The sequence below is a fragment of the Aegilops tauschii genome, chromosome 2, assembly GCF_002575655.3.
Source record: "Aegilops tauschii subsp. strangulata cultivar AL8/78 chromosome 2, Aet v6.0, whole genome shotgun sequence".
NCBI classification, from domain to species: domain Eukaryota; kingdom Viridiplantae; phylum Streptophyta; class Magnoliopsida; order Poales; family Poaceae; genus Aegilops; species Aegilops tauschii.
The window spans coordinates 564,756,302-564,778,873 of NC_053036.3; the positions used below are offsets into that span (position 1 = coordinate 564,756,302).

General features: G+C 44.1%; 1 long non-coding RNA gene across 2 annotated transcripts; it reads right to left on the bottom strand.

Annotated features, from left to right (window-relative positions):
• Nucleotides 1–19,102: 19,102 nt before the first annotated feature.
• Nucleotides 19,103–21,505, bottom strand: LOC123497151 (uncharacterized). Of its 2 annotated transcripts, XR_012203310.1 has the most exons (6): nt 21,372–21,505; nt 20,985–21,043; nt 20,788–20,861; nt 20,529–20,595; nt 19,293–19,394; nt 19,103–19,208 (listed from the first exon to the last, which is right to left on the bottom strand). It is a non-coding gene; the product is annotated as an uncharacterized lncRNA (long non-coding RNA). The 2 variants fall into 2 exon arrangements; XR_012203311.1 differs by lacking the exon at nt 20,529–20,595.
• Nucleotides 21,506–22,572: the final 1,067 nt, after the last annotated feature.

The window sequence follows — 22,572 nt, forward strand, 5'->3', positions numbered from 1 at the left end:
GCCAGATCATTGATTGGCTAGTTAGGCAACCATCGTCGGCGATACTTAGTCGGGCAACTCGTTGGGCTTGGGTCCGTGAAAGAAATGATGTCATTTGTTGCAACCCCGGGCCGTACGACAAAGATGTATTGTTGATGGAGTAGTAGAGGGGGTTGAAACAAATGATGTTGTAGTGTCATTTGGATTGTAATGGCATGTACCCTTATCATTTATGCAACCTATGTCATTTGAACCAGTGAGAACATTATGTAACCTAGGTCATTATAAATAAGTTACGCTTTGTGTTTGTATTGTATCATTTGATTTGAGTTATGGTTTGTTCCATTTCATGTAGCATGGAAAACATGACCCCGGAGCAGTTGAAGAAAGTATATGAGAAGTGTTGTGGCATTGCATCTAAGAGTTTGGCGGCAGCGTCTGAGAAGATTGTACCGGAGCGAGAACTTGGTATCAAGAGGGAGCTTGAAGCATGGTTCAAGAGCAATGATGAGGAGTTTGCTGCCATGATGGATTTCAACAAGTATCCATTCATGGAGGAACCTTCTGATCTTAAGGAGAGAAAAGTTTTCCGTAGGCTTGTGAAAGAAAAACAGAAGATACTTAATGAGCTGCATGAGAAGGAATATGCTTGCAGACATTCTGTGGCAACGGAGATCTTTTTCTCCGTGAACATAGAAGAATTCCGCAAGCTGGACTTGAGAAAACCCGGACAGGTCATTGGATGGGCAATTAGACAAGGCAAGTCAGAGATTCCGGAACGCCGTGCTCGATGGGCCTGGTTCGGCGAAACGAAAGGTGTGTTGGAGAATTGGGCGGGATCGTCGGATTATCAACTGAAGCCTAATCCTGATCGTGACGCACAAATTGAACGTCTTATGCGTTTTAGATCTTTCTTTCCGAAGTAGAAAATGTATGCTCGAGCTTGAGCTTTGTAGTTTGAACTTATGTCATTCGAATCGCTAGAAGGGGGACATGGGTCAGTTATGTATGTCTTTGCTACTTGATCATTTGTAGTTTGAACTTATGTCATTCGAATCGTTAGAAGGGGGACATGAATCGCTAGAAGAGTGTCATTTGTAGATGTAATGAACTATGCTCAGTTATTTATGTCTTTGCTACTCGATCATTTGTGGATGCTTAGTTCATAGAAGTTTGTAAGAAATGGAAAGGAAAAGGGATATAAAATAAATGAAGTGGGACATGGATCAGCACCCTACCGCCATATGCTACAGCGGTAGCGTGACCAACCCTACCGCCATAGGCTACGGCGGTAGTGTGGCCAACCCTACCGCCAAAAAATGCATATTTTGATCACAGGAGAAGAAGCAAAGCAGCCGTTTGGGTGGCCACCCTCCCACCAGGGACTGCGGCGGTAGGGTGGCCAACCGTACCGCCAAAAAAATGCATATTTTGGTCACAGCAGAGCAGCCGTTTGGGTGGCCACCCTACCGCCGTCGCCATTGGCGGTAGGCTAGCCAACCCTACCGCAAAACAGGGAGATTTTGCGCTCCAGCAGGTTAGCTGTTGGGATTCGCGGCCTACCGCCAGGCCTTATGGCGGTAGGGTGTCATAACCTACCGCCGGGGCTTCTGGTGGTAGGGTGCAAAGCAGAGCTATAATTTACTCTGTTTTCCATCGTGTTCATCGTTTCTAATTGACAGCAAAAATAGCAGCATAACATATGTAGTTCATGACATAGTTTCAGCACAAGTTTCACAAATCAAAGACACGGTTGACGACATAGTTCAACACAAGTTTCGCAAATAAAGTACATAGTTCAACACAAGTTTCACAAATCAAACACGGTTCATCACATGTTTCTCAAAGCGAAGGCATAGTTCATGACTACTTTTTCGAAAGTAAGGCCTTATTGAGTCACACGAGGCCATTTTCCTTTCTTGTCGCGTGCCTCATCCTTCTCTTGGGCTTCACGAGCCCTTGCAAGCTTTCTTGCTCTCTCCTCTTGACGAGCAATCTTCTCCTTGCGTGCCCTCTCCTCTTCACACTTCTTTCGCTCCATCCTCTCCTTTTCACGACGCTCTTCATCCAAGCCTCTCTGAAATGCTTCTTCAAACAACCGCTGCTTCCTTAGACAATCTCGATGTTGATCTTTCTTAACATCTTCTGGCACATCTTGATCTATCCATGTGAAGTACTTACAAAGTGGAGGCGGCGACTACGTACGAATAAAGAACAAATGTGGTCATTAGTAAGATAGATTCAATGGTTGACAACATTTTTTAACTTGAACAACTTACCGGCGGTACATCATAGGCGTGAGCTGGACGAGGACGATGATGACCCACAAGTATAGGGGATCTATCGTAGTCCTTTTGATAAGTAAGAGTGTCAAAGCCAACGAGGAGAAGAAGGAAATGATAAGCGGTTTTCAGCAAGGTATTCTCTGCAAGCACTGAAATTATCGGTAACAGATAGTTTTGTGATAGGGTAATTTGTAACGGGTAACAAGTAATGAAAGTAAACAAGGTGCAGCAAGGTGGCCCAATCCTTTTTGTAGCAAAGGACAAGCCTGGACAAACTCTTATATAGAGAAAAGCACTCCCGATGACACATGGGAATTATCATCAAGCTAGTTTTCATCACGTTCATATGATTCGCGTTCGTTACTTCGATAATTTGGTATGTGGGTGGACCGGTGCTTGGGTGCTGCCCTTTCTTGGACAAGCATCCCACTTTTGATTAACCCCCATTTGCAAGCATCCGCAACTACAAAAGAAGTATTAAGGTAAACCTAACCATAGCATGAAACATATGGATCCAAATCAGCCCCTTACGAAGCAACTCATAAACTAGGGTTTAAGCTTCTGTCACTCTAGCAACCCATCATCTACTTATTACTTCCCAATGCCTTCCTCTAGGCCCAAATAATGGTGAAGTGTCATGTAGTCGACGTTCACATAACACCACTAGAGGAAAGACAACATACATCTCATCAAAATATCGAATGAATACCAAATTCACATGACTACTTATAGCAAGACTTCACCCATGTCCTCAGGAACAAACGTGACTACTCACAAATCATATTCATGTTCATAATCAGAGGAGTATTAATATGCATAATAGATCTGAACACATGATCTTCCACCAAATAAACCAACTAGCATCAACTACAAGGAGTAATCAACACTACTAGCAACCCACATGTACCAATCTGAGGCTTTGGGACAAAGATTGGATACAAGAGATGAACTACGGTTTGAGAGGAGATGGTGCTGGTGAAGATGTTGATGGAGATTGACCCCCTCCCGATGAGAGGATCGTTGGTGATGACGATGGCGATGATTTCCCCCTCCCGGAGGGAAGTTTCCCCGGCAGAACAGCTCTGCCGGAGCCCTAGATTGGTTCCGCCTCATGGCGGTGGAGTTTCTTCCCGAAAGCTTGCTTATGGTTTTTTCTCGGACGATAAGACTTCATATAGCAGAAGATGGGCACCGGAGGCCTGCCAAGGGGCCCATGAGGCAGGGGGCGCGCCCAGGGGGGTAGGGCGCGCCCCCACCCTCGTGGCCAGGGTGTGGGCCCCCTCTGGTATTTTCTTCGCTCAGTATTTTTTATTAATTCCAAAAATGACTTCCGTGAAGTTTCAGGACTTTTGGAGCAGTGCAGAATAGGTCTCTAATATTTGCTCCTTTTCCAGCCCAGAATTCTAGCTGCCGGCATTCTCCCTCTTCATGTAAACCTTGTAAAATAAGAGAGAATAGGCATAAGTATTGTGACATAACGTGTAATAATAGCCCATAATGCGATAAATATCGATATAAACGTATGATGCAAAATGGACGTATCAACTCCCCCAAGCTTACACCTCGCTTGTCCTCAAGCGGAAGCCGATAACGATAAATATGTCCACATGTTTAGAGATAAAGGTGTCGATAAAATAAAATACGTACATGAGGGCACCATGATCATTCTTATAACAGCAACATTTATGGATATTGTCATATGATTTCTTATGCTCAAGTAATAATCTATTCACAATGTCAAGTATGAATCAGAAATTTCATTGAGAACCAACAAACTATAATCTCAGTCATTGAAGCAATTGCAATTTATCATAACATCGGAAAGAGTCAATATAAGAGCTTTTTAGCAATTCCACATACTCAACTATCATTTAGTCTTTCACAATTGCTAACACTCACGCAATACTTATAGGTATGGAGTTTTAATCGGACACAGAGAAAGATAGGGGCTTATAGTGTTACCTCCCAACCTTTTACCTCAAGGGTAATGTCAACAATAATAATTCATGCTAACTTACATCCAATTGGATATATATATCAGGATCTTTCCAACACAATATGCTTGCCAAAGGATAAAATGTAAAAAGGAAAGGTGAAGATCACCATGACTCTTGCATAACGAATAAGACAAAAAGTAAAAGATAGGCCCTTCGCAGAGGGAAGCAGAGGTTGTCATGTGCTTTTAAGGTTGGATGCACGAAATCTTAATGCAAAAGAACGTCACTTTATATTGCCACTTGTGATATGAACCTTTACTATGCAGTCCGTCGCTTTTATTGCTTCCATATCACAAGATCATATAAAGTTTATTTTCTCCACATTAATAAGTCATACATATTTAGAGAGCAATTTTTATTGCATGCAACGATGACAACTTACTTGAAGGATCTTACTCAATCCATAGGTAGATATGGTGGACTCTCATGGCAAAACTGGGTTTAAGGGTATTCGGAAGCACAAGTAGTATCTCTACTTGGTGCAAAGAATTTGGCTAGCATGAGGGAGAAAGGAAAGCTCAACATGTTGGGTGATCCATGACAATATACTTTATTTCAGATATAAGAAAACATAACCCATTACGTTGTCTTCCTTGTCCAACATCAACTCTTTAGCATGTCATATTTTAATGAGTGCTCACAATCATAAAAGATGTCCAAGATATCATATTTATATGTGAAAACCTCTCTTTCTTTATTACTTCCTATTAATTGCAACGATGACCAAACCTATGTTTGTCAACCCTCAACAACTTTTAATCATCATACTCTTTATATGTGAAGTCATTACTCTCAATAAGATCAATATGATCTCTTTTATTTCTTTTTATTCTTTCTCTTTTCTTTAATTCCCTCAAGATCATATCAAGATAATCAAGTCCTTGACTCAACACTAATCTTTATTATATATAGCTCACGGACTCGATTACATAGAGGGATCATAAGGCAAAACTCAAAACTGAATCATACTAAAACTTTATTCTACTAGATCAAGATATTACTAAAAGGATCAAATTAAGAAAAAGGTAAAGATAGGAGTGTGATGGTGATACGATACCGGGGCACCTCCCCCAAGCTTGGCAGTCGCCAAGGGGAGTGCCCATACCCATGTGATCATATCTCTTTTGTTGGTGAAGGAATTGTTGATGATGTAGGCTTGTCGTCCCTCTTCCAAGGCATAGGCTCACCATCATAGAAGGATGATCGAGTCTCCGGGATCCTTAAATCTGCAGCCAAACTCATCCTCTTGAATCTATATTCATACTCACAGTTTTGGTTTTGCAGGTCATAGATCTGGGCTTGGAGGTGCTCGATTTTCTCATGAAGCTTGAAGATGGCCTCCCCAATGTCCTTGGCGTCTAGCTTGTGGTTGTTGGTAAACTCCGTGATCATTATGTGATTGGAGTCGAGTCCACGCTACACCATCTCTTGACACTTGAAAACTTGTTGCTCCATTGCCTCGAGCCTTGTCTCCACGCTTCCGGTCCTCCTTGGTCCCTCAACATCGCGGATGTGCAGCAACCCCTCATGCATCTCAATGGTTTGAGGATGTTGCAGCACTTCCGCGAGGTAGGGGTTGATGACCTTCTCAAAGAACTTGTCCTTGAGGGCACTTGGAGACGTCATGGTGATCTAGATCTGTCAGAAAAACAGCTCGAAACAAGAACAGAGGATAATTGCATGATACGGTGGTCAAAACCTTCGGGAGGTTATATAATGAATTTTTACCGACCAAAAGAAGTATCGTGCAAGAAAACGGAGTGCGGAGGGCACACGAGGTGCCCACGAGGCAGGGGGGCGCGCCCTCCACCCTCGTGGAAGCCTCGTGTCCTTCCCGGACTACTTCTTATTTTCCTATTTTTCTAAATATTCCAAAACGGAGAAAAATTGCCATTAGAACTATTTTGGAGTCGGTTTACTTACCGTACCACATACCTATTACTTTTCGGAGTCTGAACCGTTCTGGAAAGTGTCTCTTATGTATTCCTCCGGTGTTACGGTTTCAATAACATTAGTTTCAACATTTATGGGATTACCTGAGATATAATGTTTGATTCTTTGACCGTTCACCACCTTCGGATTTGTGCCTTCGGAGTTGTTGATTTTTATGGCACCGGAACGATAGACCTCCTCGATAACGTAAGGACCTTCCCATTTAGAGAGAAGTTTTCCTGCAAAAAAAATCTTAAACGAGAGTTGAATAGCAACACATAATCGCCTACATTAAACTCACCCTTTTGTATCCTTTTGTCATGCCATCTTTTAACTTTTTCTTTAAACAATTTGGCATTCTCATAGGCCTGGGTTCTCCATTTATCAAGTGAGCTAATGTCAAATAACCTCTTCTCACCGGCAAGTTTGAAATCATAATTGAGCTCCTTAATGGCCCAATATGCCTTATGTTCTAGTACGAGAGGTAAGTGACATGCTTTTCCATAAACCATTTTATACGGAGACATACCCATAGGATTTTTATATGCAGTTCTATAGGCCCATAATGCATCATCAAGTTTCTTGGACAAATTCTTCCTAGATCTATTAACAGTCTTTTGCAAAATTAATTTGATCTCTCTATTACTCAACTCTACTTGACCACTAGACTGTGGGTGATATGGAGATGCAATTCTATGATTAACATCATACTTAGCAAGCATTTTACGAAAGGCACCATGAATAAAATGTGAACCACCATCAGTCATTAAATATCTAGGGACTCCAAACCTCGGAAAATAACTTCTTTAAGCATCTTAATAGAGGTGTTATGATCAGCACTACTAGTTGGAATAGCTTCTACCCACTTAGTAACATAATCAACAACAACTAAAATATGTGTATACCCATTAGAGGAAGGAAACGGTCCCATGTAATCAAAGCCCCAAACATCAAATGGTTCAATAATGAGTGAATAATTCATAGGCATTTCTTGACGTCTACTAATATTACCAATTCTTTGACATTCATCACAAGATAAGACAAACTTACGGGCATCTTTGAAGAGAGTAGGCCAATAAAAACCGGATTGCAATACCTTACGTGCAGTTCTATCTCCAGCGTGGTGTCCTCCATAAGCTTCGGAGTGACACTTGCGTAGGATCTGTTCCTGTTCATGCTCAGGTATACAACGTCTAATAACACCATCTACTCCTTCTTTATAAAGGTGTGGGTCATCCCAGAAGTAATGTCTCAAATCATAGAAAAACCTTTTCTTTGCTGGTATGTGAAACTAGGTGGTATAAATTTAGCAACAATGTAATTAGCATAATCAGCATACCAAGGAGTAGTACGAGAAGCATTTATGACATTTAATTGTTCATCAGGAAAGCTATCATCAATAGGTAGTGGGTCATCAAGAACATTCTCTAACCTAGACAAGTTGTCTGCAACGGGGTTCTCAGCTCCCTTTTTATCAATAATATGCAAGTCAAATTCTTGTAGTAGGAGAACCCATCTAATAAGTCTAGGTTTAGCATCTTTCTTTTCCATAAGATATTTAATAGCAGCATGATCAGCATGAATAGTTACTTTAGAATCAACAATATAGGGTCTGAACTTATCACAAGCAAATACAACTGCTAAAAATTCCTTTTCAGTAGTAGCATAATTTCTCTGGGCATTGTCTAGAGTTTTACTATCATATTGAATGACATTTAATTTCTTATCAACTCTTTGTCCTAGAATAGCACCTACAGCATAATCACTAGCATCGCACGTAATTTCAAAGGGTAAATTCCAATCAGGTGGCTGAACAATAGGTGCAGAAATTAATGCTTTCTTAAGTATTTCAAATGCTTCCACACAATCATCATCAAAAACAAAAGGTATATCTTTTTGTAATAGATTAGTCAGAGGCCGGGAAATTTTTGAGAAGTCCTTAATGAACCTCCTATAAAAACCGGCATGACCAAGGAAACTTCTTATACCTTTGATGTCCTTGGGACACGACATCTTTTCAATAGCATCAACTTTAGCTTTATCGACTTCAATACCTCTTTCAGAAATTTTATTCCCCAAGACAATGCCTTCATTAACCATAAAGTGGCATTTCTCCCAATTCAAGACAAGATTAGTTTCTTCACATCTCTGCAAAACTCAATCAAGGTTGCTCAAGCAATCATCAAAACATGATCCATAAACGGAGAAATCATCCATGAAAACCTCACAAATCTTTTCACAAAAATCAGAGAATATAGCCATCATGCATCTTTGAAAGGTAGCAGGTGCATTACATAAACCAAAAGGCATACGTCTATAAGCAAAGGTACCAAAAGGGCAAGTAAACGTGGTCTTTTCTTGATCCTCAGCTGACACAGGTATTTGAGAGAAACCAGAGTAACCATCTAGAAAGCAAAAATGTGTATGTTTGGATAATCTTTCTAGCATTTGATCAATGAAAGGCAAAGGGTAATGATCTTTTTTAGTAGCTTTATTTAATTTGCGGAAATCAATCATCATCCTATAACCTGTAATAATTCTTTGCGGAATCAATTCATCTTTATCATTAGGAACAACACTAATACCTCCCTTCTGAGGGACACAATGGACATGACTTACCCACTGACTATCAGCAATGGGATAAATTATACCTGCTTCAAGGAGCTTTAATATTCCCTTTCTTACCACTTCTTTCATCTTAGGATTTAGCCGTCGTTGGTGATCAATAACTGGTTTGGCGTCTTTCTCCAAATTTATGTTGTGTTGACATAGAGTGGGACTAATGCCCTTAAGATCATCAAGAGTATATCCAATAGCAGCACGGTGCTTCTTCAGAGTTTTCAATAATCTCTCCTCTTCCTGCTCTGAAAGGTTAGCACTAATAATAACAGGATATATCTTCTTTTCATCAAGATAAGCATATTTAAGAGTATCAGGTAATGGTTTAAGCTCAAACACGGGATCACCCTTAGGTGGAGGAGGATCCCCTAGGATTTCAACAGGCAAGTTGTGTTTCAGAATAGGTCCCTGTTTAAAGAATACTTCATCTATTTCCCTTCTTTCATTCATAAACATATCATTTTCATGATCGAGCAAATATTGTTCTAAAGGATCATTAGGAGGCACAACAATAGAAGCAAGACCAATAATTTCATCTTTACTAGGCAATTCCTCATCACGGGGTTGTCTACTAAATTTAGCAAATTTAAACTCATGAGACATATCACCCAAACCAATAGTAACAACATCCTTTTCGCAGTCTATCCTAGCATTAACAGTGTTCAAGAAGGGTCTACCAAATATAATGGGACAAAAGCTATCTTGTGGGGAACCAAGAACAAGAAAATCAGCAGGATATTTAACCTTCCCACACAAGACTTCAACATCTCTGACAATCCCCATCGGTGAAATAGTATCTCTATTGGCAAGCTTAATGGTAACATCGATATCTTCTATCTCAGCAGGTGCGATATCATGCATAATTTCTTCGTATAAAGAATGAAGTATTGCACTAGCACTAGCACCCATGTCACACAAGCCATGATAACAATGATCTCCTATTTTAACAGAAATAACAGGCATGCCTACCACAGGTCTATGTTTATCTTTAGCACCAGGTTTAGCAATTCTAGCAGTCTCATCACAGAAGTAAATAAGATGCCCATCGATATTATCAGTCAAGAGATCTTTAACCATTGCAATATTAGGTTCAACTTTAACTTGCTTAGGGGCTTTATGTGTCCTAATATTACTTTTGTTGACTACAGTTGAAGCTTTAGCATGATCCTTTATTCTAACAGGGAAAGGTTGTTTCTCAACATAAGCAGTAGGAACAATAGGATCATTGTAGGTGATAGTCTTTTCTTCAACTTTAATAGGTGCAACTACTTTTACTTCAATGGGAGGATTATATTTAAACCACTTCTCCTTAGGGAGATCAACATGAGTAGCAAAGGATTCACAGAAAGAAGCTACTATCTCAGAGTCCAGTCCATATTTAGTGCTAAATTCACGGAAAGTATCGGTATGCATAAAAGATTTAACACAATCAAACTTTGGTGTTATACCTGACTCCTTACCTTCGTCGAGATCCCAATCTTCAGAGTTGCGTTTAATTCTTTCCAATAAATCCCATTTGAATTCAATAGTCTTCATCATAAAAGAGCCAGTACAAGAAGTATCGAGCATGGAGCGATTATTGAGAGAAAGCCGAGCATAAAAATTTTGAATAATCATTTCTCTTGAGAGCTCATGATTAGGGCATGAATATAACATTGACTTAAGCCTCCCCCAAGCTTGAGCAATGTTTTCTCCTTCGCGAGGCCAAAAATTATATATATAATTACGATCACGGTGAACAAGATGCATAGGACAAAACTTCTGATGAAATTCCAATTTCAATCGTTTGTAGTTCCATGATCCCATATCATCACATAGCCTATACCATGTCAATGCCTCTCCCTTCAAAGATAAAGGGAAGACCTTCTTCTTGATAACATCATCGGCATACCTGCAAGCTTAAATAATCCACAAACTTCATCCACATAGATTAAGTGTAAATCAGGATGCAATGTTCCATCTCCTGCAAAAGGATTAGCTAGCAGTTTCTCTATCATACCCGAAGGAATTTCAAAGTAAACATTTTCAGTAGGTTCAGTAGGTTGAGGAGCAACTCTTTGCTCTACTGGTCGGGGTGAAGATACCCCGAACAAGCCCCTCAAAGGATTATGTTCCATAGTAACAAGTGACAGTAAATTTACTGTCACTTGTTACTATGGATTATGTTCCATAGTAACTAGCCCCTCATAGGATTATGTTCCATAGTAACTAGCTTGACGATAATTCAGCACACTATATAAATTTTTCCTTACCAAATTCCACCTACCAAAGGCGCTCCACTCCCCGGCAACGGCGCCAGAAAAGAGTCTTGATGACCCACAAGTATAGGGGATCTATCGTAGTCCTTTTGATAAGTAAGAGTGTCGAACCCAACGAGGAGCAGAAGGAAATGATAAGCGGTTTTCAGCAAGGTATTCTCTGCAAGCACTGAAATTATCGGTAACAGATAGTTTTGTGATAGGGTAATTTGTAACAGGTAACAAGTAATGAAAGTAAACAAGGTGCAGCAAGGTGGCCCAATTCTTTTTGTAGCAAAGGACAAGCCTGGACAAACTCTTATATAGAGAAAAGCGCTCCCGAGGACACATGGGAATTATCGTCAAGCTAGTTTTCATCACGTTCATATGATTCGCGTTCGTTACTTTGATAATTTGGTATGTGGGTGGACCGGTGCTTGGGTGCTGCCCTTTCTTGGACAAGCATCCCACTTATGATTAACCCCTATTGCAAGCATCCGCAACTACAAAAGAAGTATTAAGGTAAACCTAACCATAGCATGAAACATATGGATCCAAATCAGCCCCTTACGAAGCAACTCATAAACTAGGGTTTAAGCTTCTGTCACTCTAGCAACCCATCATCTACTTATTACTTCCCAATGCCTTCCTCTAGGCCCAAATAATGGTGAAGTGTCATGTAGTCGATGTTCACATAACACCACTAGAGGAAAGACAACATACATCTCATCAAAATATCGAACGAATACCAAATTCACATGACTACTTATAGCAAGACTTCACCCATGTCCTTAGGAACAAACGTAACTACTCACAAATCATATTCATGTTCATAACCAGAGGAGTATTAATATGCATAATAGATCTGAACATATGATCTTCCACGAAATAAACCAACTAGCATCAACTACAAGGAGTAATCAACACTACTAGCAATCCACATGTACCAATCTGAGGCTTTGGGACAAAGATTGGATACAAGAGTTGAACTAGGGTTTGAGAGGAGATGGTGCTGGTGAAGATGTTGATGGAGATTGACCCCCTCCCGATGAGAGGATCGTTGGTGATGACGATGGCGATGATTTCCCCCTCCCAGAGGGAAGTTCCCCCGGCAGAACAGCTCTGCCGGAGCCCTAGATTGGTTCCGCCAAGGTTCCGCCTCGTGGCGGCGGAGTTTCTTCCCGAAAGCTTGCTTATGGTTTTTTCTCTGACTAAAGACTTTATATAGCAGAAGATGGGCACCGAAGGCCTGCCAGGGGGACCACGAGGCAGGGGGGCGCGCCCAGGGGGGTAGGGCGCGCCCCCACCCTCGTGGCCAGGGTGTGGGCCCCCTCTGGTATTTTCTTCGCTCGGTAATAACAGCCCATAATGCGATAAATATCGATATAAAAGCATGATGCAAAATGGACGTATCAGACGACCGTAGGCATAGTTGGGACAAACAAAATATCTTCTTCCTTCCGTCCATGATTTCTTGCGGTCGGTGGATACCTTAACTTTGCAAACATCTCCACACCAACATGATGGAGTTCTCATATCTTTGTCCTTCACCTTATCCAACTCGGCGTCTGTCCACTTGTCCGGCATGTCCTCACGGTTAGCACACGGTGGCCTCGTCACGGAACTGGAAGAAGCCATGCCTATAAAGACAAATTTGGTAGTTAGTAAAGTAAAATAACATGTATGTATGCAAAAACAAAAACAAATAAACAAGACCAAATAACAAGTACCATTCACATTATTTCAACCATCTGGGTTAAGCAAGATGTCAATAGGCCTTCCTCTAGCAACCCTTCTCGTCCTACGACCACGGCCACCGGTACCCGACCGTCCCCCATGCCCTCTAATACTCTCTCCTCGTCCACTACCGCCAAGATTCGTCTGTCCTCCACGCGCACCACTCCTACCTCCTCGTGTGCCACCGGTACCTCCTCTTCGGGCACCACTTTGACTAGGATCCGGAGTGTTGGCATCGGTTCGTGGCTTTTTCGTGCATTTCCTAACATTGTGTCCCGGCTCGTCACATTTACCACAACTATTGATGTCCGGTGCCTCCATGAAATGGCCGCTACCAAATTGTTTCATTCCGGTGTATCCAGCTAGGTCATCCATGTCACCCCTAAACCTCTTCTTTCTTCTTCTTCCCTTTGTAGGCACCACGAGTTCGGGGTCGGGGACGATGTGTGGCCCATCATACTCAGGCCATTGTGACTGATCTAGGAAGGGATGAAACCTAGGAGCCCATGTCAACCTCGTTCGTTCCAATGTGAACTCATGCAACCGCAAGGTGGTACCATCGGATACTTTCAAGTTTTTGAACCTTGCGGCGGTCATGACATGCGAGCAAGGCCAATGATACTTGTGAGGTTTCTCGCACTGACACCACCGGGTCTTGAGGCGCACCTCATATGCTACTCCACCGTAAGTCATGCTGTCCCTTGTTGTGCCACCCGGCTCATCGACTTGGTAGATTTATTCTTTTTCATTGAAACTAATGATTTTTTGACGGCAAGACTTGCGCGCTTGATGCTTCAACCAATCCTCAACTTTGAAGGGAAATTCCATTTTCTCACCTATCCATTTGGCCGTCTCTTCGGAATGCCTCAGAAAATACTCGTTGAGCTTGAAGAAGGTATATTTATCGCAGTGACCAGCAAGGAACGGACACCCTTGAGCACATTGTTGAAGCATTCCACCATGTTACTTGTCATGTCTCCGTATCGGAAACCTCCTTCGTCGTAAGCACGTGACCACTTATGCTTCTCCGGAAAATTCCTTGTCAAGAATTCTCTCCCTCCTTTGTTCTTCTCCAACGCCTTGAATAGCTTATCATAGCGGCTTTGGAATGTGTCGGTGTTGAATGCCACACAAACATGGGTAAGATCTTTGCAAAACTCCTTACTCTTGCATGCACGGTAAAAGTTTGCCACGAAATGCCTCATGCGCCAACGGTGTTGGACCTTCGGATAGCCTGGAATGTCAACTTCTATTGCTTTGAGAATCCCATGATGGCGATCCGATATGATGCACACCTCTCTTTTGGGGCCAATCACCTTCGTCCCCACATGATCCATAAACCACTGCCAATTATCATCGTGCTCGGAAGGCACCAATGCAAATGCCACCGGCAACACATTGCCATTGGACGAGTGGGCCATTTCTACCATCAACGTGCCCTTGTACTTTCCGGTCAAGAACGTGCCATCAATTGACAACACGGGGCGGCAATGCCTAAATGCATCGATGCATTGCCCAAAGCTCCAAAAAGCTCGATGAAACACTCCCTCGATTGAGTCGACCCTATGGCGCATGCCCGGGTTCCGATGAGCAATGGCTCCCAACATTCTCGGAAGAATGTTGTACGGGGCGACATAATCACCATGCAACATCCTTATAGAGTTTGCCTTCGCCATCCACGCCTTTCCATACTTGACCGGGTACCCGAATCTTTCGAAGACCGAACTCATGATGAACTTCACCTTCACGGTTGGATCATGGGATATCTCATTCAACAATTTATAGCCTAGATACTCGGACGTGAGTTGGCGGTGTCCCTTGCTTCGGTCCGCTTTCTCCGGTGGTATGCACTTGTGGGTGGCCACACAACTCTTCAACTCCCATTGCCCGGTTTCCTTGATCTTTCTTCCACGGACCTTCCATGGGCAACCTTCTTTGTCACATTTGATTGTGTAGCGCAATTTTTTGTTGGAATGACCAACAACGAACGGCCCATGGTTTCGAATGGCATAGTCACTCAACCATATCTTGAACTCTTGCAAACAACCAAACTTGATCCCTTTCTTTAAATGAGCATTCTCGTCCTCACCCGGTGGCCTTGGATCACCCATCCTCGGGCAAGGTGATGGTTCAATCAAGCCCAACCTCATGCCACCATCAACAACGGCCTTGTCGGCAAGGCTAAGATCACGAAACAAAGAGGGTCCTCTTTCCTTACCATTACCTTCTTGTAAATTTGATTTTCTTGCGGCGTGAATCCATCCTCATCCAATTCTTCCGGTGGACCCTCATCATCCGACTCATACCTACACATACGGCTATAAGGGAGGTTCCGGTCCATGTCTTGTTGATGCACAATGACATCCAAGTCACCAATGGGATTGTAATGAATCTCTTCTTCTTCCGCATACACATCATCTTGAGCAATAGCATCTCCATCAACATGAGCAACGGCCTCATCTCCAACATGATCATCACCTACAAGAACTATTGCTCTAGCATTGATGTCCTCTTCATTTGGTTGGCTACTTGGTGGTTGGCTAGCCGCATTGTGGTCATACACCACGACAGCATCATGTATTGGGGAGGACACATTTCGGTTCAAGTCGAGTAGTGGCCGAGGAACTTCAACCTTTACTTGTCTTGTGGAAAATAACTCAAGTGATTTGTCTTGTGATCCCTCAACTTTCTCCTTATACACATCCCAATGCAATTGAGAGGTGATGGGCATACTCTTTAATCGGGATTTTACTCCCACTCCCACATCATATCGCTCAATAAGCTTCACACCATCACTTGGGTTAATCCAATTGAGGACGTTTCTCATTTCCACGACAATATCATCATAGCTCGGGCTTGTGTAAAAAACCATGGCCTCCTCCCCTTCGTCGGCATTTCCATCCATGAAAGCCGCCTTGTCCAAATAATGCACATTCACTAGTTTATCCATCTAAAAACAACGAAACAAAATTGAGTCATCCATGGACCGGCCATTTCATATGGATGAACCATCTAAAATATAACATTTGAATCTAAGATCTACTATACCTTAATCATAGCACTAACCCTAACCCTAACCCTAACCTAACTAAACCCCAAACCCTAACACTTAAGCTAGCTTGCCACAACAAAGAGTGACACATATTACTTAGGTCAACCATAAATACACCATAAATGCCCCATAAATGTGCCATAAATGCACAATAAATGCTAAACTAGAGGAAGAACTAGGGGGGTTGCAAAACTAGTTGATTCCAACAAAACTAGATGATTTGAACCAACCAAATGAAGGGGGGATGGGGGAGGTACCTTGGGTGATGCAAATGGCCTCGATCCACGGGACAAATCTCAAGCAATGAAGGGGGATCTAGTGGGTGCTTGGGTGGGGGAGAAAAGGGGGAGAGAGTGAGAGCTCGGGGAGGAAGAAGATGAGTGGAGTGGGTGGGTGGTGAGTGGACCCCACCAAACCTTATCCTCCAGGACCCTACCGCCAGAGACCTCGGCGGTAGGGTGTTGGAGCCTACCGCCAAGGCGGGCGGTGGTAGGCCCCTTTGCCACGTCAGACCCCGTTAACGGCCAGACGGCCGTCAAAGCAACCTACCGCCAGGGTGGACGGCGGTAGCCTGTACATCCCTACCGTCGGGGTCTACGGCGGTAGCCAAAAGGGTCAAATGTCGAAAAAAATTCATAACGGGGTCAGATCTCGATTTTATACGTGAAAAGGGTCAAAACACGAAATTTTGCCCCCAAAGCCATCGTATGGAATAATTACGGTCAGGTCCTCTGTGATGCATGCATGCACTGCATAATATCTGTGACTGGGACTCAGGAAATTAGAGCAACTCCAATGGGGCGACCCATTTCGTCCGCCAGCGTCCGTTTGGGTCGGCGCGGACAAAAATGGCGGCCCAACGCGGCGACCCAAACTCAAATCGTGTCCGCCTAGCGTCCGCGCCGACCCATTTCCGGCCCAAAATTGCGCCTGGAATGCGTCGGCGTGGACGCGCCGCGCGTCTCCTCGCCGTCCGCCGCGTCCCCACCTGGTGGCCACCAACCGCCATCGGTTGTCTTATTTATGACGACCACCGACAGCGGGCCCACGCGTCAGCCAGTGGAAGCGTCCTTTTTAAACCACGCATGCGGCAAGGTCGGCCTCATCCACTTCTCTCGTCCACATCTGGCCCCCCACCACTCCCTTTGCTTCCTCGCTGGCGACCGCAAACCCTAGCGCGCCCATGGGCCTCTTCGGCAGCAGCAATGGCAAGGGCAAGGGCAAGGGCACCCCCGGCGCCTCGTCCTCCCGTGCTCCCCTTCCCCCTCCTCCTCCGGCGGCGATGCGTTTCCGCCCTGGTCGCCGGTGCCTGCACATCCCGGTGCACCAAGCGCGGTGGCACTGGGAGTACAGGCAGCCATTGCCGTACCCCGATGTCACGCTGCCGCACCGTTGGCATCTGGATCCGCAGCGGATCCCGGTGCCGGCGGTTCCGCGTACCCAGCGGGCGCACGACGACGAGGTGCGCATGCGCCGCGCGCAGCTCACGCCGGAGCAGCGTCGGCTGCCAGAGTACGCCGCCGATTCCCCCAACTAGGAGGCGTGGTTCGCCCTCGAACACGAGGAGCAACGACGCTCGGGTGTCGACGCCGTCCCGCCGCCGTTCCCACCGCCGCCCCCGCAGGTAGAGCCGAAGGACATGGAGGCGGAGGCGGAGTACCAAGCCGCCCTCGAGGAGGCCCTGCAACACGCGCTGGAGGCTAGCCGCCTCGCGGAGGACGCGCACTGGGATGGGCTGGAGCAAGCCCTTGCCCTGCCGGCGGCGGGGCACTCCGTCCACACTCCGCTCTTCGTGCCGCCACCGCCACTGTCGCCGCCCGTCCAGCCCAAGCCGGAGCCGGAGCCGACGCGTAAGCGCTCCCCGCCTCCACCCACTTGGTCGGAGGAGGCCTACTCGTGGACGGGCCAGTACCGCGAGTGGGTGAGTGCGCCTCCCGTCCACTTCGCCGCGACGCCGGAGGAAGAGGTGGCCCACCTCGAGCGGTGGAAGGAGCACTGGCTCCGCCAGGAGCAGGCCGACGGCGAGGAGCAGATGCGCTACGAGGCCATGCTCCAACGCGACGCGGAGGCGCTCCGGCTCGAGGAGGAGGAGCGCGCGCGGCTTGCCGCAATGCCGCCGCCCCAGCAGACGCCGGAGCAGGCTGCCCTGGCAGCGTACCAGGCGGCGTTCGGGTGGGCTGGCCCTGCTCCGGTCTTCATCGACCTCACCGACGACGGCGGCGTCGACGGTAAGGGCAAGAGCAAGGCCGACGACGTCTAGGGCAGCGTGCGGGGCGGCAGCAGGCCCTGTTCAGGACTTTTTTTAATGTTTTATTTAATGTTTATTAGATTTAGGTGGACTTTGGCTGGCGTTTGACCGGCCACTTTATGTTTAATTATGTTTATTTCGTGCAACTTGTTATTTTTTCACGGCGGCACATTTTGGTCGGCCTCCCCATTGGGCGGTCAAGCCGGCCCATTTTAAAATGCGGACGCGCACGTCCGCCTGACCGACCCAAACAGATAAAAAGTGGACAAATCGCGCGTCCGTTTGGGTCACCCCATTGGAGTTGCTCTTAGGATTGTATTTTTATTTTATTTTTGCGGAACAAGTCAGGATTGTCTTTGCTATGCTTGCAAGTCTGCTCTTCATCGAGGAGAAACAGTGCAAAGACTAATCCTAACGCCATGTGAATCGCCGTGATAAGGCCAAAACCTACCTGTTTAGTGCACGGGAAAGTTGAAGACCAAAGTAGATTACGCTGGCGTACACGCGAAGGACAGACAGTGACGAGCATCTAAAGCCATCTTGCCAATAGATCTATGACTCACTCTCACCAGTGGCGGAGCTTGGTACAAACTAGTGGTTGGGGCGCGCCCGTGGCGTGCCGCCTGAGCGGAAGCTCGGCGGTGTCAGATGGGATAGCGCCCCTTTCACTTTCCTGTTTGGGCCATGCATGACACGTGTTTATGCAATGGTTTCTTACAACGCAAAAAGTTGACACCGAAGAAAATGAATCTTAAGAGATCTACGACAACTATTAAAAAACAAGATTAGAGCAGCTGAGCTGTGTCCTTTCGTAACTAATCCGAGTAGATCATTCACAGGGTAAAACGAAGATGAATAATCTAAAAGCTAGCACAAGTTACCCTGGAAGTATGCAAGGCACGGCTGCCCCTAAACTCGCTGCCCTCGGCCAGGCCTTGCGTGAACCCGCTGATTCGCTCCACCTCCACTCTGAGCAGTTGTTGCAGCCAGCAAGCGTGGCTCCTCCTCCGCTGTCGCAAACGCCCAACCCTCTCTCCAAGGCCACCGCCCCCTGCTTCCTCCACACACTCTAGGGCGTGAGTTGGGAGCTCCTCTCCCATAGCAGTACACACCCTGACTAATCTGTACATAACAAAATAATACTCCATAGCAATGCACATAATCTATGTGTAAATCATCAAGTTTACGGCATCATCGTGAACCCACCTAGTTTTCAGCTCGCCAAACAGTCATCACAATTCTTGCAGGCATAATGATGAGCAAAGACAGAAAGGAATCCAAGCAGACAATGAATCCTGTGACAATTAGCTGCAGGATTGATCACAATCAAATATCTCCCTGTTATTGCAGAACATGCTACATGTAGAGTTACTAAACTGAATCATTTAGCTATCTTTTGAATGCGGTAATCGAATTCATCCTTTTGAAGGTTCAAAGGAATTGTCTAATACATTATTTTTGTTAATTTATTAAGTACTCCCATAATCATACCACTTGTACCTATCCTTATCTTAACAAGGATATGAATTTAATCACATTCATTTCAGTTAAAATATGTGGTGATAACATGGTTCCAGAAATATTACAGTAACTGATGCATATTGGATTTGTCTCCAGCAATGCTGGCAAACTATTCCAAATAGTTTAGAATGGCCTAAAATTTGAAATAATTAGGATGACCCTAAAATTATTAAAAAATATCTAATATATAGGGTACAAAGAAGGGAACATATTTGCAAGTGAGATATGAAGTATCTAAATGGTGAATTGTTACGGTTCTTGATTTCTACAGTATCACATAGTTGAAAAGAGGTGTAAACGCATACATGGAACTAATTCAGTGTGCAATAGGAAATCTGACTAAAAGTAGTTTTCATCTATGGCCACTACAAAGCAACAATTGTTAAGAGCTGGACAGTTAAAAAGAAATGCAAATCCACATGCTGGTAATGGCATCTTTTAAAGGTTTTCATAAAAAAACATGAACAGAGTACCTCACCGGTTTTAATTATTTGGTTTGGCTTTCTGACCTACTATTTCCACCCATTGTATGCTGGTTATGATATCTTTTAAAAGTTTCCATACAAAAATGAACAAAGTACCTCACTGGTTTTAATTATTTGGTTCGACTTTCTGAGTTACTATTTCCACCCATTTGTATCGTCTTGCACAAGTCGTTTGATGAGCTTATGGAGAATCAGTGCATCCTTATTTTCTTACTTAGAAAATGCAGGTTATGATATGATTATCTTTAGGTTTTCTGACAATCTTTTATATGTTCCAACTAAAACCATGGTGCCAGTCTCATGATCCTCCAAATGTGCCGGGCGCAAAATCAGCAAACTTATAATCAACACTAATGAAACAACGTCACAACATGAAAGAGATGTGCAAAAAACTAAAATACTATGTGCTGAAATCTAAACGAACAGAAATCTATACCTCTAAGCATTTTGTTGTTCTCCTTGATGTAAATGTCAGATGGTCCAATTCAGATGATATTGACAAACTACGACATGTTAATTCCATATAAGAAAATGCTACTGGTCGTAGTAACCAAATTGCAGTACCAAACTCTCACCTAGATTCGAGATCATTAGATGAGATAAATTACAAGAACGGAAATTTATAACACGGCATCAACAAAATTTTGTAGCAACAGAGCCTACACATGTATATCATGAAAACAGAAGCAAATCACCTCAGGCCATCTTCTTATAGGTATGTGCAGACCCATCACTCCTCCCTGTCTTCTTCTCGATTTTATAGCTGACCCTGCTCACCAAATAGCGGCCATACCTTTGATTTTAGTATCTTATCAAATTATTGCAAAGTACTAACGATCTATACCAGATACATAACCAGTCTATTTGTGAACATATAGAAGTAGACGGTTACCTGATTTGTCCCTCAAGATCACCGGGGAGGGACGGTGACAAGAAAGTCTTCAAAGATGCCTAAATATATTAACACAACAACAGTTCAATTTCTTTAAGTGAAACAATGAAAAAGCTCAGTGTGTAAGCCTAATTAATCTAGTCACAATATGTAACCTGAAGTCGTTATCTGCACAAAATAGAGAGGCACACTTTCTTCAGGTCCAATTTTCATAAATTAGTTCTTAGTAATTATAGAATGCCACGAATTTAACTGAAGTAAAACCAAGCATGTATGTGCTCGGACTATCATAAGTGCCATTAAAATCAGTGACTAACCACATATACCAAAGTGTACAATGCTCCAGGTTTGCTAGGGAGACGGCCACAAGGGACAAAGGACGTGCACCTGAAACATGTTGGAGTTTGCTTCAGTCTCCCTCTCAAGGGCCAACCTAGAAACATATTCTGCAAACCTCTGTGGCTCCTCCATGTCAAGCTTTCCACCTATATTTGACAAGCACCTAAAAAGATGGAATTGACATCAGCCATAAATCATAAATTCTAGGCAAAGAAAAGAGAACTACGAATAAGCCAGTGTTGTCACATTCAGTTTGATAGTACACATAACCTTTAAAATCATCAGGGAATAAGTAACAGAATATGGCTACCTTCAAGAAACTGGAAGCAAAGAATTGTACTCTTGAATATAACAACACAACAGAACTTCAGTTAGGGATAATAATGCCCAAACAAGCACACCTTTCGACATACCATTTCATACACCATCATTAACATTTCCCTTTAAGAACTCCAATGCCTTCAAGGATAAAAGGAGTCATCATATACATACATGATAGATAGTACATTAAACTATGGTACCAATGAAGTATGAACTGCAAGCAGATCTCTGCAAAATAAATGACCAACGAATCGTCAGAAACAATCGTCAGAAACTATGATTAATACATAGTTATGAGCATTTTTCCTACTCTACCAAAGATTGCCATGGTGCATGTGTTGAAACCGAAAATATACAAGTGAGATTTCTTTTCTTGTTGCATGTATACAACTACTTGTTGCCGATTAGAATTCAAAGTTCAGGCATCAGGCAGTAGTAAGCTAAGATGAACATCTAGGAAGAAAAAAAAGGTCTCTCCACAAAGTAGGCACATCAAAGTAATTCATGAAGCAAATCATGCGAAACATATTAAGGTGTAGTAGTAAGACGGCAGAGACGTTCCCGATTCAAAGAGGATGTGCCGAGGGATAGAGAGAGAAGACATAAGAAGGGAGTGAGGGCATCCGCCAACGCCACTGTTCCTCGTTGTTGCTATGCCTGTGCCGATCTGGTGGCCGCGCGCTCAGGCCTGCTCCGCCACCGCTCAACCAGACGAGCCCCGCTTGGGAGGAAGTGACAGAGCTCGAGCAGCCGCACGCGGAGGCCAAAACCCTAGCAACGGGGGAGGGTTGCTCGCCAGCGCTAGTTGCCCCAAGCTGAGACGAGCCGCCGGATGCTGCCTGAGCCTTGCCGGCAACGAAGGGGACGCCGCACCCGAAACCCTAGCCACGGCTGAGGGTCAGGAGCGAGCGTGGAAGGCTTGTAGCGA